Below are 17,575 nucleotides of genomic sequence, written 5' to 3' on the forward strand. Positions count from 1 at the left end.
AAGGCTCCGTAGTCTATTGCAGCAAACATTTTGTGACACGTCAGATAATTGGGGCATTAGACCATTGATTGTGATCGGCTACCAGAATACATCACACAGTATTGCAAAACATAACATGCATTAATGCACAGCACAAACATGAATTGACTCTAATTAAAAAAAGGGGGACATGTGTGACACCAATGATTGGTCTGTACACCGGAGCGTCCGCTGGGAGCCCCGCTACTGCCTCTGCTGGCCGGGTGCAGTTCCTTCTGTTGGCCGGCAGGTGGCGCTCTGTCCCGGCCCAGCCCATGACACCGGAAGCCGAGGCGCACAGAGCTCTGCACGCAGCTAGTCGGGGGAGCCTGAGAGCCGGGCCTCGGGGCCACACACAGCATACACAGGCCCGGCCCGGGTCACCGACCTCCCCTATCACCGGGGGGAAGAACTGAGGACTGCAGACGAGGTCAGTTCTACCTGTGTACACTGACATGACCCACCCTTCTCCGTACACAGTGTGTGTGTCTTCTATGTCACCCACACCTCACACACCCGACAATCTACACCCCTCCATATCATTAGTGGTATGTCTGGGCAGGGGGCAGGTGGGGGCTGCAGGACTGTACTATCACCTACAGGAGGGGGGGGCGGGTGTATGATCTATACACATCATCTGTTACATTGTATTCATTTACATCACATCTTCCCTATTACATTGTATACATCTACATTACATTCTATTATCTTGGCATGAGATCTTCTATATACCTATATCTTATTCTATATATACCTATACTTTCTATATACTTATATCTTCTATATTCTATATACTTATATCTTCTATATATGTGTCATAACAATTTCACAATTTCCCTTTGGGATTAATAAAGTATTCTGTATATTATATCTTCTATATTACATTTTGTTCATTTATAGTGTATTTTAAATTACATAGTGTGTGTATACTCTATCTTCTGTATTATGTTCTATATATTTGTATTATTTCTTCTACATTTCAAAAAATATATTTTATATTACATTATATATATATATATATATATATATAGTATCTTCTATATTACATAGCATATTCTGTATTCCATTCTATATATTTTTTAATGTCCTGTAAATGTGTTATATATTTCCCTTTAATATGTTCAATAATCATATTTAATGTAATATAGAAGATATATGTTATATTTATTGAACATATAGAAGATAAAAAAAAAAAAAAAAATATATATATATATATATATATATATATATATATATATATATATATATATAAATTTATTACAATCTATATATTCATAGTATCTTCTATATTATATAGTATATATTTTATATTACATTCTATATATTTATAGTGTCTTCTATAGCACACATATATATGTGTGTGTTATATTTTTTTTTTATTACATGCTATATAAATTTATAGTATCTTCTATATTAAATAGCATAATTATTATATCGTTTATATTACATAATAATACATATGCTATATAATATAGAAGATACTTTAAATACAGTATATAGATTGTATTAAAAAATATATATATTTATTACAATCTATGTACTGTATTTAAAGTATCTTCTATATTATATAGCATATGTATTACTATGTAATATAAAAGATATAATAATTATGCTATTTAATATAGAAGATACTATAAATTTATATAGCATGTAATAAAAAAAAAAATATAACACACACATATATATGTGTGTTATAGAAGACACTATAAATATATAGAATGTAATATAAAATATATACTATATAATATAGAAGATACTATAAATATATAGATGTATATATAGATATATATATATATTTCTATAATATGTTCAATAAATATAAAATACACATTCTATATTACATTAAATATATGTAGGGCTGCAACTGAAGATTATTTTCATAATCGATTAGTTGGCTGATTATTGTATCGATTAATCGGATAATAACCTTAAAAACGTGTGCTGTATAATTTAGTTAATATGTAAAGTTCAAAATAAAAGGCAATTTCTTCTTAAATATCTATATGCAGTATTAAATATAAATAATAGACAGAAGAGATATACTGTATATACTATTAGAAGTTGAATCTGGTAAATATCAGGCTCAGAGAGCAAATTTTATTTTATTTGAAGAAAAAAAAAATTAAAGACAGTTTTGTCAGATTTTTAGACAAAGTGTAATGTATACTATGTATGACAGACTCCCTTGTCATAGGCAGGTGGCTTTTTAAAAGTTACCTGCGCCTGCTGTCACTTATGTAGGCCATACATAAACAATGTCTTCCTTCAAAAAAAAAAAAACATTAATTTTAAGAACGTTTTCGCAGAGCAGCCCTGTGACAGAACCCATTGTCGCTGTGTGTTTTGGAAGGGGCTGTGGGCTCCTCGCCTCCTACCCACAGACTATGACCCAGCAGAGAACGTGAGATTTAGAGGGCTGTTTGCCGTCTCCCACCACCTGGAGAAGATGCCAGTCCAGACATTTTTGTCCGCGGTCGCCGGTTCATCAGAACCACGTGAACGCGTTATCTGTGGCTGGGCTCGTGGAGTCGTTTCTGGCTACCTAATCCTATTGGTCCGGCTGGGCTAAATATATACTTTTATTCCACAAACCATGTACTTTTAGCTGATAAAGGCATATACAAGATGGCGGTACTCTCAAAGTGCAGGGCTACAAGACTTGGGGATAAAATGGCCCTGAGATAATGTAATGCTACATCCCTTCTCCCCCATCCCCACCCTCCTTTTGCTGTGTTTAATTGTGTTGGGTCATGGCACATAGACAAAGGTCTGGAGACACATCTCAGCAGGGGATGTATGTGTAAGGAGGGGCTGCCTGCTTATCATAATCCCTTCATGTGTTTCAACTGTAGTTGTTTAATTATGCAAGTGTTGAGTTTCCATTGGTTCTTCCCACCCTCTTCCTACCCCTTCCGTCCTCTACCTCATCTATGACAAGGCTAAGTGGAGTATCCCTAACTGTGTTTAAAAGTGTATGTTTGGTACTTAATAAAGTGTTGATGCTCTGCATGTTTAACCCTCAACACCTGTGTGGCTTGATTGAGGGGTTAAGGGCTGGTTATGGCGAGTCTGCAGGCTGCGGGTGCGTTTGGAGGACAGGAGACACAGGTCTGGCAGAGGTGCCCAGCAGTGGTATCTGAGATCCGTCACAAGCCCTAATTCTCTTTTCTGGGGTCCTCCTCCTGCCTACCAGAGTGCCCCAATAGCAAGCTGCAAACTGTAGTTTAGAGTGGCCCTATAGCAAGGTAAAAAAAAAACTTCTGCCTTTAGAACCAATCACTTCCTGCCCAGGACTACATGTCCCATGAGGTATTGCTCCTCACACATTCACAAGTTCTCAGGCACTTGCTGACATGTATGGATGGTGTACTGAGCTGTATGTGTGCTGCACTGTATTTCCTGATATGTAAACAAATAATGCATTCTGTATGCAGGCCAACTAATCGGCTGGCTGATTATTCGATTATGAAAATAGTTGACAACTATTTTCATGATCGATTAGTTGTTTCAGCCCTAAATATATGTTGATTGAACATATTCTAGAAGAGATGTATATATTTATACTATATTGTCTGTATTAATGTATATTTATTATATATAGATAATTCTATGTATTATTATGATGTCTTGGCATTGGTCAGGTAGGTATTGTAGGATGGTGCCCTCACTCTTGCTGTGGTCATACATATAGTGCTCTGATCAGTTGGCGCACCTTATGGTCTGTATAACATGTGTGCACATGCACTATTGTGTGTTGTGAGGGGGAGGTGCGATGTGGTGGTACAGCATATCACAGTGTTGACTTTTTCTTTTTTGTTCAAACCTAAATGGAACTAAACCAATCGATTTACCAGTTTCCCAAAACAGTCACATTAAAGGCATGCCGTGAATGATAACTGTCACAGTTGCTTGTGCTCTCAGCCAAACTGTCAAGCCATCAAATGGCTGGTTTTATTCCTGATCACATGTGAGGCACCATGGCAACTGCAGATCAAGCATAGCCCAAGATGTCAGCTTCCTTGGCTGTAAAGGACAGGGGTGGGGGCGGGGTTTAGTTCCACTTTAATTGAAATATGGTGCATTGACGTCTTTTGTTTTTGTTATTTTGCATTGCCTTGCACTGTGAAGAAATCCAGACACACTACGTTTAAGCAGAGAACATAGAGTAGAATGCAAAATGCAGATATTGGTTTGATAGATCAGGAGCAACCAACAAATTCTGCCACTGCCAATCACCTTGGTGCAGAAAGCTTACCAAATCGATCGCTAAAGAAATCTTTGGTTTTCATTTTTTTAAATTTAAATTTTGATCATTTTAGCTACATTAAATAAATGAATGATTGATTGTATGATCATATCGATATGTATGGGGTCACCTAAACTCATATGTCAGATATGTGCCGGCCTGCCTGTATACAGAATTGGTTATACTGTAGGATGTACAGTGATGATACCTATATATAATGTATGTGTCTTCTGTATCACAGATTCATCCATATGGTACACCATACCCATTACAGGCCATGAGGCTTATATATGAAAATCATGCTAACAAGAGAATTTCTTGTTGCCCGTTGCAACCCATCCAGCCATCATTCCTGCAGTGCCGGGGTGAAGATACAATCCGGTTTCTCAGTGGTTGCTGCAGACAATAAGAAATGTTCTGGTGAGGACAGGTATGATACGTGAGCCTTGTAATCTGCAGATGCGCTTTATTTGCTGTGAATTGATTTGATTTCCTGTTTCATGTGGTGTTGTAGTGATTCTTTGCCAAGTATTACAATGTATTGTTTCTGAGTGTCTGCAGAGTGCTTAGAACAGTGGTTCTCAACCTGGGGGTCAAATGATGATTTACCAGGGGTCACTGAATCCTGGGTTGTTCCTGAAGCCAGCACCGCTCTCCCAGCCTTTTTGCGGCTGCCCAGCAGGGCTATTCCTGGAGCTCGCGGCCACCTACTCAGCCTCTTTGCAGCCGCCCATTCAGTTCACAGGGTGGCTGGGGGGGCAGAGACTAGAGGTCGGCTGACTGGTGAGGAATGTGAAGTGGGAGGGGCTGGAGGAGACCCTATCTCCTGATTTCGGCATAGGTGTCACTGCTACGAGACACCACAAAGTCGGAGGCACAGTGAGTAACACTACCTGTGATTATAGTTGCCATTAAAAGTCCCCACTACAGATCAGCAGATGACCTTGATCAAGAGCACCTAAGTTGGCTGATCAGAACTCCCCCCAGCACTGCCACTCATCCCGACTCCCCGCCAACACTGCCACTCATCCCAACTCCCCGCCAGCACTGCCACTCATCCCGACTCCCCCGCCAGCCCTGCCACTCATCCCGACTCCCCCGCCAGCCCTGCCACTCATCCCGACTCCCCCGCCAGCCCTGCCACTCATCCCGACTCCCCCGCCAGCCCTGCCACTCATCCCGACTCCCCCGCCAGCCCTGCCACTCATCCCGACTCCCCCGCCAGCCCTGCCACTCATCCCACCACCAAGGAGTAAGAGAAGGAATAAAAATAGAGAATACATGAAAGGGAAAGGAAAAGAGGGGGATGAACAAAGAAAAGGAAAGAGAAAGAACAAGAAAGACGGCTAGAGAGAGGGATGGGGAAAAAAAACAAGAAATTCGGATAGAGAGATATAAAAGGGAAAGAAAGGAGAACAAAGAGAAATGTACCATAAGGGGTTATAATACTGTACGAGTGGAAGGGACTCGGGGAGCTGACAACCCACGCTACGAAAATAATTTTACTGTTAGGAGCCCCCACAACTTGGGAAATTTTATCAAGGGGTCACGGCACTAGAGAGGTTGAGAACCACTGGGTTAGAAGGTGTTAGAAAAGCTAAATCCACTGCCCCATTTTGATGCCTAAGGCCTCATGTACACTGCTGCTGGTAAACAGATGTTTAGGAGCAGTTGGGCATTTTTTTCAACTGCTCCTGAACTCCTCTGTTATCTTATCAGTACATGTACAGAGGGGCGTTTCTAGGCAGTTGCGTTTAGAGGCTTTTTTTGGAACGCAAAAAAAGGGTTCCAAAGCTGAGTTTAGAGGCATTTCAATCGGCTAAATGCGGTAACTCGTGTTTAGCCGTGTTTTGTTTACAGGCGTTTTTCATTTTTTGCTATTTTGAAAAAAAAAAATAGTTTTATTTTTTTAAACGCTTCCAAACGCAAAGGCAGCAAAACGGACATTTTAAACGTGAGTTACTATCTGTCAAGTTAAATCGTTCAGGAGAGGTTGTAAAAATGTCCCGTGTACATGAAGCCTAAACAAATATCCTGGAAATGCTAGTTGACTGACTTTGTGCAGTTACATCGGCTTTGAAGTGTATCCATTCCCCCCCCCTCCTTTTTTGGATAAAAAGAAAAGGGGGGAAGGGTTAGATCCCCTGGCAGGGATTTATTGCTTATAGTACATCAGTGGTGCTAGAGTCTTGCGTAGATATTGCTTTTGTTCTTTAAATTAACCACTTGCCTAGTGGGCACTTTTACCCCCTTCCTGCCCAGGCCAATTTTCAGCTTTCAGCGGCTGTCATACTTTAAATTACAATTACGCAGTCATGCAACACTGTACCCAAATGAAATTTTTATCATTCTTTTCACACAAATAGAGCTTTCTTTTGGTCACCACTGGGTTTTTTTTTTATGTTTTGCTAAACAAAAAAAACAAAAAAAGCTACATTTTTGAAAAAAAAAAAACAAAAATTTTTATGGGTCTTATAACATTTTGCAAACAGGTCATTTTTCTCCTTCATTCGTGTGCACTGATAGGCAGCACTAATAAGTGACACTGATGATGAGGGACTGGTGGGCACTGATTAACATCACTGGTGGGCAAATGTTGGGACTGATCTCCCTTTAACAGAGGCCGTTTATCGGCTTTATTCTTTTCCTCCCTCGCTGTCAGCGTGCGGGGGTAAAAAAGCAGTTAACCGACTTCTGTTTACATCCTGTGATCAGCTGTCATTGGCTGAAAGCTGATCATGTGGTAAAGGGCCACTGTGATTGGCCCTTTACCCCGATCTGTGACCACAGTGCGTGCCGCCCACATGCCGCATGGACATCCTCCTGGCTTCTTAAGCCCTCGCTGTAGCTGTCTTTCGGCTATAGCGTGGACAGCAACAGGTTAAAAAAAAAGTGCGGAAAAAACCCCCAAAAAACATTCATATTCGACTAGATTGGTTTCAAAATTGTGGCCCGGGGGCCAGATGCAGCCCTTTCCTTGCTTTTATTTGGCTCTTGGTGCAATATTTCATCCACTGATACCAACAATGGGGCATAATTCCCTGCACTGACCCCAAGGAAGTGGCACAATTCCTCCAAATGACACCAAAGATGGGGCAATGTTTTTTTCCCACCGACATTGGGACATTTTCTACTCCCAATGGATATAGTCCGCCCCCCTCCCCCAAAAGTTTGAAGGACAATAAACTGGCCTCTTGTTTAGAAAATTCGGCGACCCCTGTCCCCTGCTGACTTTTCATCAAGAACTGAGTGATCAAAGACCTCTGATCGCTCAGTTTTCGGGTCTGCTCCATGTTCTGCCCCTACACACTCACTGGAGTGCTGGGCTCAGGAGGGGGCGGGAGTGGCTGGTTCAGGCTCTCAGTGGAGCGCTGAGGGTGAGCCAGCTGCTGGACAGGCATCTGGGTGGATCCCAACATTATTGTCATGATAAACAAATGGCAAACACCCCAACCTATAACTGGCCCTGCAGGACCTGGACCTGCTCTGTGATTTCAGCGAAGAGTGAACTTTAGCCCACTGTCGGCTGAATATGGGCCAGAGGAGTGCAGACTAAGGCACTTCTGTCACTCACAGGAAAAGTATGGCCAAAAGAGCTACTTCTCCTTTACGTTATCGAAACTATACTGATAGTATCCCAGTAAGGAATCTGAGCAATATGTGTGCTGCTTCTCTGAACCGAGCAACAGCAAACAAAAACCTTGGAGTGTGAAATGAATGTGAAGATCAAAGCGCCACACCAAAGTATTTAGAGTCCAAAATGTGGTTTTATTCTCAACATACAGTGCTCAGCATAAAAGAGTACACCCTTTTGAAAAGTAAGATGTTAATTTATATCTCAATGAGCACAAGAACAATTGCCAAAATTTTGACAAAACTGAGTTTTAGTTTAGGTTCACATCTATTTGGCTGCGCTTGATGCGTTTTTTAAGGCACAATTTGCAGTGCATTTTGCCTTTTTTACACCTGCGTGTTTTTATGCATTTTCGCATGCAGTTTTCATACGTTTTGCATTTTACGTTTTTTTTTTTTTTCTCTTTGAACGCACTGTAAACACACTGTATATAGCTGGTTGCTAAGGAGGGGGCCGGGAAGCCGGCCGCTGCATCCTTAAAGTGGAGTTCCACCCACTTTTACAACTCTTCAGCATCCCTCACTAAACTGTGCATTGTAAACGAATTGGATATTTAAAACTTTTTTTTCTCAGCACCTACTGTATATCTGTTGTATTCATTTTTCACTTTCTCCTCCCTGGCCGTGGCCCATCGCATCATTTCCTGTTTGCAATGCCTTCTGGGAAGGGGCGGCAACTTCCTCTGACACTGCCGTTGCTATGGAAACCTGACCTGAAACATATTACACTGCTTGTGCTGCACTGAGCATGTGCGAGATCTGCAAGAATGAGTTCCAGGAAGAAATACAGTCTGGCTTCAGATGCCCACACTTAAGATGGCCACGGCCTGCTCTAAGTTTATAAAATAACAAACTACTGCTATAAACTAACAAAACAGACCTTAGTTTACAGACTAACTTTACTAGAATACATTAAGCTTCTGTATTATAGGGGTATTTTTATTTAAAAAGTATAATTTCGGCCGGAACACCACTTTAAACAACTGATGAGTCATCAGCTGTCAGTGGGCTTCCCCGCTGAATGTAAAAAAAAATTAAAAAATTTGCGGGAAAAAAAATGACGTGGGGTCCCCCCCCAGGTCCGTACCAGGACCTTCGGGACCCCCAAGCCAAAAAGAAAAAACGTGGTGGGGGTTCCTGCGCCCCCCCAAAGGACCTTGCCCCCATGTTGATGAGGACAAGAGCCTCTTCCTGACAAAGCAGGGAAGTGTAAAAAAACACATCAAAACGTTTTTTTATTAGTAAAATAGCTCTGAGCTGTCTCCTCCCCCTTCCCCCTTCCCGTCGTCTCCTCCCCCTTCCCGTCGTCTCCTCCCCTTCCCCGTCGTCTCCTCCCCTTCCCCGTCGTCTCCTCCCCTTCCCCGTCGTCTCCTCCCCCTTCCCCGTCGTCATCAGTATCAATTGAGGATCCATTAAAAAGTATCTTTTATTTGATCTGTTTTACAGATCTGACTGGCTTTAGGTGCATAAAATCTTATCAACCAATCAGCAGGCAGATTATGTTAAAGGGCCACTGCGGATTTTTGCTGAGTGCTGTATTTCAGAATTAATTTACCGTGATGCATGGATGGCTGAGGTATGTTGGTAAAGGTGTTTGTACTGTTTTGTTAATAGTTTTTTTTGCTGTTGCCCCCCCCCCCCCCCCCCATGGCTCCTTAGGCTGGCCTATTTATTGACTGCTCACTTACACCATTAGTGCTCGTTCAGGTTATGTTAATGACTTCATCTGTTGTGTTTGCAAATTAATGAGATTTCAGAATACATTTTGGTGCGAAGGAGAGTGCATGTGTTGTCTATCATTGTGAAGCTCAAGGGAGGATTGTGATTGGTTACTTTGGACATCGTTGCTGATTCAGCTTTTTTCCTATTGGGTATTTGGTGTGAATTTGTTTATTTGTTAACCACTTCCAGGCCGCCCACTCTATATATACGATATTACTTTGATGTTTTATGCAGTAGCTGATTTGGCGTCCGATAGAAGTGGTCCTGGTGGTCGGATTCACCACGGGATCGCTTTTATAGGCAGTGAGAGAGGTGCCACCCCCCCCCCCCCCCCACCAATCATATGAGTTAATGTTGTACAGCTAGAAGTGACAATAGATAGTAGGGATGCACTGATACTGGTATCGGTGGCGATACCGAGTATTTTCATGAGTACTCTAAGGCTACTTTCACACTGGGGCGGTGGGTGCGTCAACGGTAAAATGCCGCTATTTTTAGCGGCGCTTTACCATCAATTTTGCGACGCTATTCAGCGGAGAAAGGGTTAAGACCACCGCAAAGCGCTGCTGCAGCAGCGGTATGCCGGCGGTATAGCCGCGCTGCCCCATTAATTTTAATGGGCAGGAGTGGTGTATACACCGCTCCAAAGATGCTACTTGCAGGAGGTTTTTTTTTTTTAACATTCTGCAAGTGCACCGCTCCAGTGTGAAAGCACTCGGGTTTTCACAATGGAGAGACAGGAGCGGCTCTTTACAGGCGCTATTTTTTTTTATTTTTTTTTATTGATTTTGAGAAAAGGTCCCATAGGGACAACATTACAACAGTATATCAAATGAGCGGAACAAGACAAAAGACAACGTAACAGAAAATAAGTTACATTATAATTACATGCAGGCGCTATTTTTAGTGCTGTAGCGCCTGTAAAGCGCCTCGGTGTGAAAGGGGTCTTCAAATTAATCTGAGGCTCGGTTCACACTGGTGTGATGCGGAAACCCTGCAAATTCAGTGCGGATTCCTGTATCTCACCTAAATCGCCGGCGGTTCACACTGCCCAAACCGCTGGGAGTGTCAATACAAAGTTAAAGCGGAGTTCCGACTACATAAAAAAAAAAAAAAAAAAATTAAAAGTCAGCAGCTACAAATACTGCAGCTGCTGACTTTTAATAATCGGACACTTACCTGTCCCGGGGTCCAGCGATCCGGGGGAACGCAGCCCCACTCGTCTCCCCTTCCTCTCTGCGGTGCCTGCATTATCGCTGTGGGCGCCCGGCTGTGGCTTCACAGTCGGGCACGCACTGCGCATGCGCAAGCCACGCTATGATTGGCCGGACAATCTTCTGGGACCTGTGACGTGTCCCCAGATGATTGCCTTGAGGGAGGGGGGAGAGGTGAACTTACTTCCGGTGCCCCAGGAAGAAGTGGGAGCTGGAAGAGGGTTCCCCCCCCCCCCCCCCCCAACACAAAAAATATGACATGCCAAATGTGGCATGTCAGGGGGTCACCCTTCCCTTAAAGCGGAAGTTCCATTTTTGGGTGGAACTCCGCTTTAATGAAAAACCCATGCGATTTGGATAGGAATCGCGCTGCATTCCTGTTCAAAACGCATGTGATTCTGTGCAGTGTGATTTGAACCCATTCATTATGTATGGGCGCAAATCGCACCACACAGTATCTGCACTTTGACCAAATGTAAAGGTACTCGCCAATAAAGAAAAAAGGGTATCTGTACATCCCTAAGATAGATAGTACAAATTCAAGGTGTATTGGAGGTTTGATGTACTTTGGAATGATTGTTTGTTGCAGATTATCCTCCTAAATGAATTTCTTTCTATATAACAATATAGTGTGTTGCCAAGAGGCCGGACTTTGTGACAATCCAGTAATTTTTAAATTTTTTTTGGTTTGCAGTCGTCTATACAACACGGCAGCCAATGTAGACATCACTGTGCAGATTGTCCTGTGTATACATTATTGATGACCTATTGGTCATCTGCCAGCTAGGTGCTGACGGGGAGTACAGGCCTTCCTGTGGTCAGCAGCTTCCAAGCAGTTCACTTAATCAAGCTTTCTTGATCTCACACACGTCATTGGCATAGTATTATTTGCTCCTTAATCTCCTGCATTTTTTATAGTAATAACTTACATTTTATTTATTTATTTTTCCCCCCTTAGATTTGTTCTTGGATGATGTTGAACACATTTTGTTATTTAACAAGAAATCAGCTTTAGGCAATTAAATAAGAAAGCATTTGTTAGTTTGTATATTCTTTCCAATATTATTAAAGTGAACACTTGATTTTCCCATCAACATATAGTTAAAGTGGAGCTCCACCCGAAATGGAAGCTCCACTTGTCTGCCACCCCCCCTCCAATCTGTCCCCTGCCACATTTGGCACCTTTTCGGGGGGGGGGGGGAGGGGGCACCTGGTTTTGACAGGTACCTTCTCCCACTTCTGGTTCAGTTTGCCATGGTGAAGTGAGCCCTTCTCCCCGCAAGCGGCACATTAACAATCTGCAGCGTGATTCGCATATTGCCCAGTAGCAAACAGGCTGTGAAGCTGCAAGGTTCCCTTAGCCAAGATGGTGGTGCCAGCACCCTCTGTTGAATACCTGGACAGGTAAGTGTTTTTGATGCGTAGTTAATGTGTTTTCTGGACTCCTGACTCCAATCATTCACCTGTGAAACATGGACAGGTGACTCCAAAAAACACAAACCACAGTACGTCCTTGATGCGTTTTCCATAAATTTTAATGGGGAGATGCATTTTTTTAAGCATGCACCAAAAATGCAGCATGCGGGACTTTTTAAAAAAATACAGCGCATTGGTGTGAAGCGTTCCATAGGATTTAACCCTTTCGCTGCCAGGCCCTGTGCTCCATTTTGTAAACTCAGGTGGCCAGACCATTTTTTGCAATTTTTCCTTTGCTTTTTTATTTTTCACTTATAGCTTTCAGAGTTTGTGAAAGACCCCCCCCAAACCATATATTTTCTGAAACTACATGATTAGTAGAATAAAAAGAAGGTGCTACTGATTCTTTAGACCCTACGGTATTTGCGCAAATGTTTAGCAAACCTATATATTTGCAAAAAAATAGACTAAAACCATTATTAGCAGATAAAAACACAGCAAATTTTACAAAATTCCTACTAAATATAAAAGCTTAACCTGTATTGAGTTAATAAATAACAAATATTTGTAACTTTTAAGTTGCGCCTTTTTGCAAAATGAAAATTGAACAGATGCAAAAGTGTAAATATCCAAATTTCTCAAAAAATCGGAAGGTTTTCATTTTTCCCTTACAGCTTTCAGAATTTGTTAAAGACCCCCAAAACTATATATTTTCTGAAAGCATAAGCTGCAGGCGGAGGGAGGGGAAGGAGAGATGCCGCTCGGGATGGCCATGGATCAGGAGTGCAGGGGCATTTGGGGGGGGTGATGTGAGTAGCAGGGGGGACGCATCTGGACCCCCACAAGCAACATGCAGCCCCTGAAGCCGGCGGGAGTGGAAGAGGAGTAATGCCGGCTAATGATGGTGGCTGCGGGGAGTTTTTGCAGCGGGGGGGGGGGGGGTTCGGATTCGGGTGGAGGGGTGGGGTAATCAGAGCTGGGGGGGGGGGAGAAGGGGAGTGGGGGGGCAGTTTTAGATGGAAGGGTGCACCGGGGGTGGAGAGGCATGGGTGTGTGTGGGGGGGGGGGGGGCGCACGGTCACATTAGGGGTATTAACTCTGATCAGCGGTTCAAAGACTTATAGAATTGTTCAGCAGAGTCTGCTGAACAATTTTGATATAAGCTGATGGTCATTGAAGTGACCATCAGCTTATAGGAGAGGGAGAAAGGAGGTCCACAACGCCATACTGACTTGGCCACCTGTGGGCACTTCTGTAGGTCCGTACGGCCTTGGCAGTGAAAGGGTTAAAAAGATTAAAATTCAGGTCCATGTCAACAAGACAATAGTATAGAAACAGCGGTATACCCTCTGTTCTCAGCTGCATAAGAAGCTCAAAGCTAGGGAAAGAAACAGTAGTGCACTGGTTTTCCCAGTGAAAGGCTGTGCGGGGGGGGGTGTCAGGACAAGTCTGATCATTGACGGAGAGCAGGCTAGCACAGCTAGAGAACTCACCATGCTGTGCTATCATGCCTAGTGTGGTCAGCAGAGGAGAGGGACTGGCAGGAACACCAGGGATTTGTACAAAGGAAGCAATACAATGAGAATAGGATACTTTTTCATACAAGAACATGGTACAACAGACACATATCAGGATATATGTTGGGTTTAAATGTTCTTTAACCTTTTTTGCTGCCAGAGCCTTTTTTTTTGCACACATGTTTAAGAAATAATTTTAGGCCCGAAGATTACATAAAACCACCAAACATTATATATTATCTGAAATCAGACACCCTAGAGCAGGCATGTCCAAAGTCCGGCCTGCGGGCCAATTGCGGCCCGTGGTCAGTTTCATACGGCCCCACTGGTAATTTGGTAACGGGGGCCACAAAAGATATATACTGTAATTGTCATTCCTCTGAGGGGACAGGGGAGGGGGCGGGTCAGATTACATACAGGAGACTCTCCTGTTTACTCAGCGGCCTCTGTAATATTAAGTCCCGTCTCTGGGCTGGCATTGGACGACTGTTCTCTCATAGGAGGCGGGACTTTGTACCACCGAGTAAACAGGAGATTCTCCTGTGTGTAATCTGTTGGCGCTCGTCCCACCCCCCTCCCTGTCCCCTCCGATCCTGCAAATGGGCATCAATCAGGCTGCACTGATGGCAATGTTGTGGCTGCATGCAGAGTCTGCGTTCATGGCAATGGTGAGGCTGCGTTTGTGACAGTGGTAAGGCTGCAGATGGGCACTGACACTTATTTTTCTTCACAGTTCTTTATTTAAAATGTACGTTTTTTCCTGAAACTTACCTGTTAAAGTGAAAGGTGCGTGTTATACGCAGATAAATACGGTGTATCCAAATAACACGCCCGAGCTCCTCCTTAGATTCTTCACCACACAAAGGCAAGAGAATTCTTGTTGGGCAGTGTATTGGTTCATTTGCATTTAATGTTAATGGTTCAAAGAATGTCAGGCAAAATAGTCAGCCCTCAGGCATGTTCACTTCCTCAAGTCGCTTTCTGGGTCACAGCAAGGAGGGGAGGGGAGCGGATGTGTGACCGCTCTTCTCTCTTCCACCCGCCAACACATGTCAGCCCTGGGCCCGCAAATGGGCAAGTGGAGCCCGGAATACATGGGGGGCGCTGGTACCGGGGGGTGTGTGTGTGAACAATGGGGCGGCAGCACAGCGGGCCCCAATGTCATCCACCTGACAGATAGGAGCTTGCCTGTCCGTTTTACACATAATCCCAGTGGCTGCAGCCACCGGACTGTGTGTGAACCCCCTGCTGTCAGGTCTGTATGACGTATGGACCTGGCAGCAAAAATGGTTGTAAATCTGAAATGAAAAATGAACAAATCATATCCTTCTATAGTGTGTACTTGCCTCAATCCAAAGCACCCAGTGATATTTCTGTCTCCTCTCATTCTCGTGCTGTGTAAATTCTGGACTTTGAATGGAGGTAGAAGAGAGAGGGCTACAGATAAAAAGGTACAACTTATACTGATTGATTTGTTTAATATCTGTGTATCACCGGAGGCCAGTCACCTCAGACGGTGTGTGTAGGGATTACAACCACTTTATGTTTCTGATAATAGTACTATTTATGGCCACTGTAAAGCTACTTATGATGACAGTCATTGGATTAGGCAATGATCACACATCTAATGTATGTTTCCGGCACATGACTGTTGGCTGACTGGTGTCACACAGAACCGTCATCCAGGCAGGTTTGGGAACCTGTTATGATAATTGCCTCTTCTCTGTAAAGAGCATCTAATGGCTTTGCCCTCCACTGCCAAGTGTTCATATCTTTTCAACAAATCACAAGCAGCCATTTTCTAACACTTTGTATAGCAATTGTATGGGCAGAGATTGTTGTTAGGGAGTGATGGGACTACTTCCATAGACTCTGATATATGAATATGGAAAGTGAAAAGATCTGTTGGTTACCAGTATACCGCTGCTTTGTTGTGTGTGGTGTTTGGATACCGATGTATCAAAAGTGTTAACCACTTGCCTACCGGGCACGTTCACCCCCTTCCTACCCAGGTCAGTTTTCATCTTTCAGGGCTGTTGCATTTTGAATGACGGAGATTTTTATAGTTTTTTTGAGATGTATAGAGCTTTCTTTTGGTGGTATGTAATCGCCACTGGGTTTTTATTTTTTCCTAAACATTTTGGAAAAAAAAAGTTTTTTTCTTTAGTTTCTGTTATAAAATTTTGTAAATAAGTAATTTTTCTCCTTCACTGATGTGCACTGATTAGGCGGTACTGATAAACCGCACGGCACTGATGGCGCTGCACTGATGGGCACCACTGAAAGGCACAAAGGCACCACGGAGACCACTTTTATCAAAAAGAGGACCGTCCGCTGTTTAAAGCGGGGTTCCACCCAAATTTTGAACAATATCTGTATGTATTCTCTCCCTTGCCTAGATGCTGACATGCCGTTTAAAAAAATTTAAATCGCCGTAATTACCTTTTATTTTTCTATTCTTTGCACTTCCTGGTTCTCCTCCCGTGGGAGTAGGCGTGTTTCTAGCCTCTCCCAGACTCCTGGGAGCTAGTCTCAGGCTTCCCAGGATGCCACTGAGCATGTGTGGGAACGAGCGGTGAATGCTGGGAGCACAGCATTCACCACATCCAGGAAATAAATGCAGATGGAAGATGGAAACCGCCTGCAGTGAATAATATAAGTTATTCTTTCCGACAAAATCTGACACAGGCGGACATATTACACACAATATGTGAGTATGTAATGCTGAGAAGAAAAGTTTGTGAATGAACTCAAAAAAAACCAAAACGTTAGATAGGTGGACCCCCGCTTTAAGAATATATTGAGGTTATGGCAGCTATCTGGTGCCATAACCCCGGTATTCTACGTCAAACGACGGCGGGTGGTCCGCAAGTAGTTCAAGTATAACTAAAGGCAAAACTCTTCTTTTTTTTTTTTTTTGAGATTAATTAGAACACCTGTTAGTCTTTATTGCTGTCTGTGCCCCCATTAAGGAGATTTACCCTCTCTATTTGTCCTGTTTACCATTAATAATTGAAAGAAAACCACACATTTTGGGTTGTCCCCAGAAAAGTAATGAAGGGGAAATCTTCCAATGGTGACACTAGTTCTGAAGAGCTGGGGGTCCTCAAGGAATTCCCTTAATTTGCAGGGATTTCCTCTCACTTCCTGTTTGGCTATAGGACAGGAAGTGAAGGTAAATCTCTGCAGTGGGACACAGATGGCGACAAAAAAAATCTTACCAGGGTTATATCCCTCCCTTGCTTTATCCAAAATGAAAAAAAAGTTTTGCCTATACAGATACTCCTCGTTTAACGACTTACCTGTTTAACAACCACATGGACTTACGACCAGAATTGTATTGTACAGTGCAGTATAGAATTTTCGTTTGTGTTCTGTACTTGTGCAAATAAAAACAACATTATTGAGCTGGAGTTTTTTGTTTAGACCTTTTTTTTTTTTTCACAATACAATACATGACAGTAATTTAGGAATGCTTAAAATATTGATTACTTGTGGCTCCTCGTTTAACAACCAATTCTTTAATGACCTGGTAGTTGGAATGGAACCTGGTCATTAAGTGAGGCGTACCTGTGGTTGTACTTTAAGGAAAAAATAATAGATTCACATATTTTTGCAGGAAAAAATGTGCATTTGTTATTTTTTGCCACAGGAGCCTGCAAAGCATTGCACCCGCCATCCGTGGATCGTGAGGGCAATGTTAGGGTAGGGCTGGGAGATTTTCTAAAAAAAAAAAAAAAAAAAAATCTGCGATTTTCCTAAAAAAAAAACTCGATTCACAATTTGAATCGAGTTTTTTTTTTTTTTTT

At 42.7% G+C, this 17,575-nt stretch overlaps 1 protein-coding gene across 1 annotated transcript in view; it reads left to right on the forward strand.

Annotated features, from left to right (window-relative positions):
- The first annotated feature begins 282 nt into the window (after positions 1-282).
- The window catches only part of USP33 (ubiquitin specific peptidase 33), a 126,576-nt gene continuing 109,283 nt past the window's right edge, over positions 283-17,575 (forward strand). Inside the window, exon 1 of the mRNA XM_073593709.1 lies at positions 283-448. The gene's annotated coding sequence lies outside the window, so the exon portion shown is untranslated. The remainder of the gene's footprint in view (positions 449-17,575) is intronic.

This window comes from Aquarana catesbeiana, linkage group LG07 (genome assembly GCF_042186555.1).
Source record: "Aquarana catesbeiana isolate 2022-GZ linkage group LG07, ASM4218655v1, whole genome shotgun sequence".
Taxonomy (NCBI): Eukaryota; Metazoa; Chordata; class Amphibia; order Anura; family Ranidae; genus Aquarana; species Aquarana catesbeiana.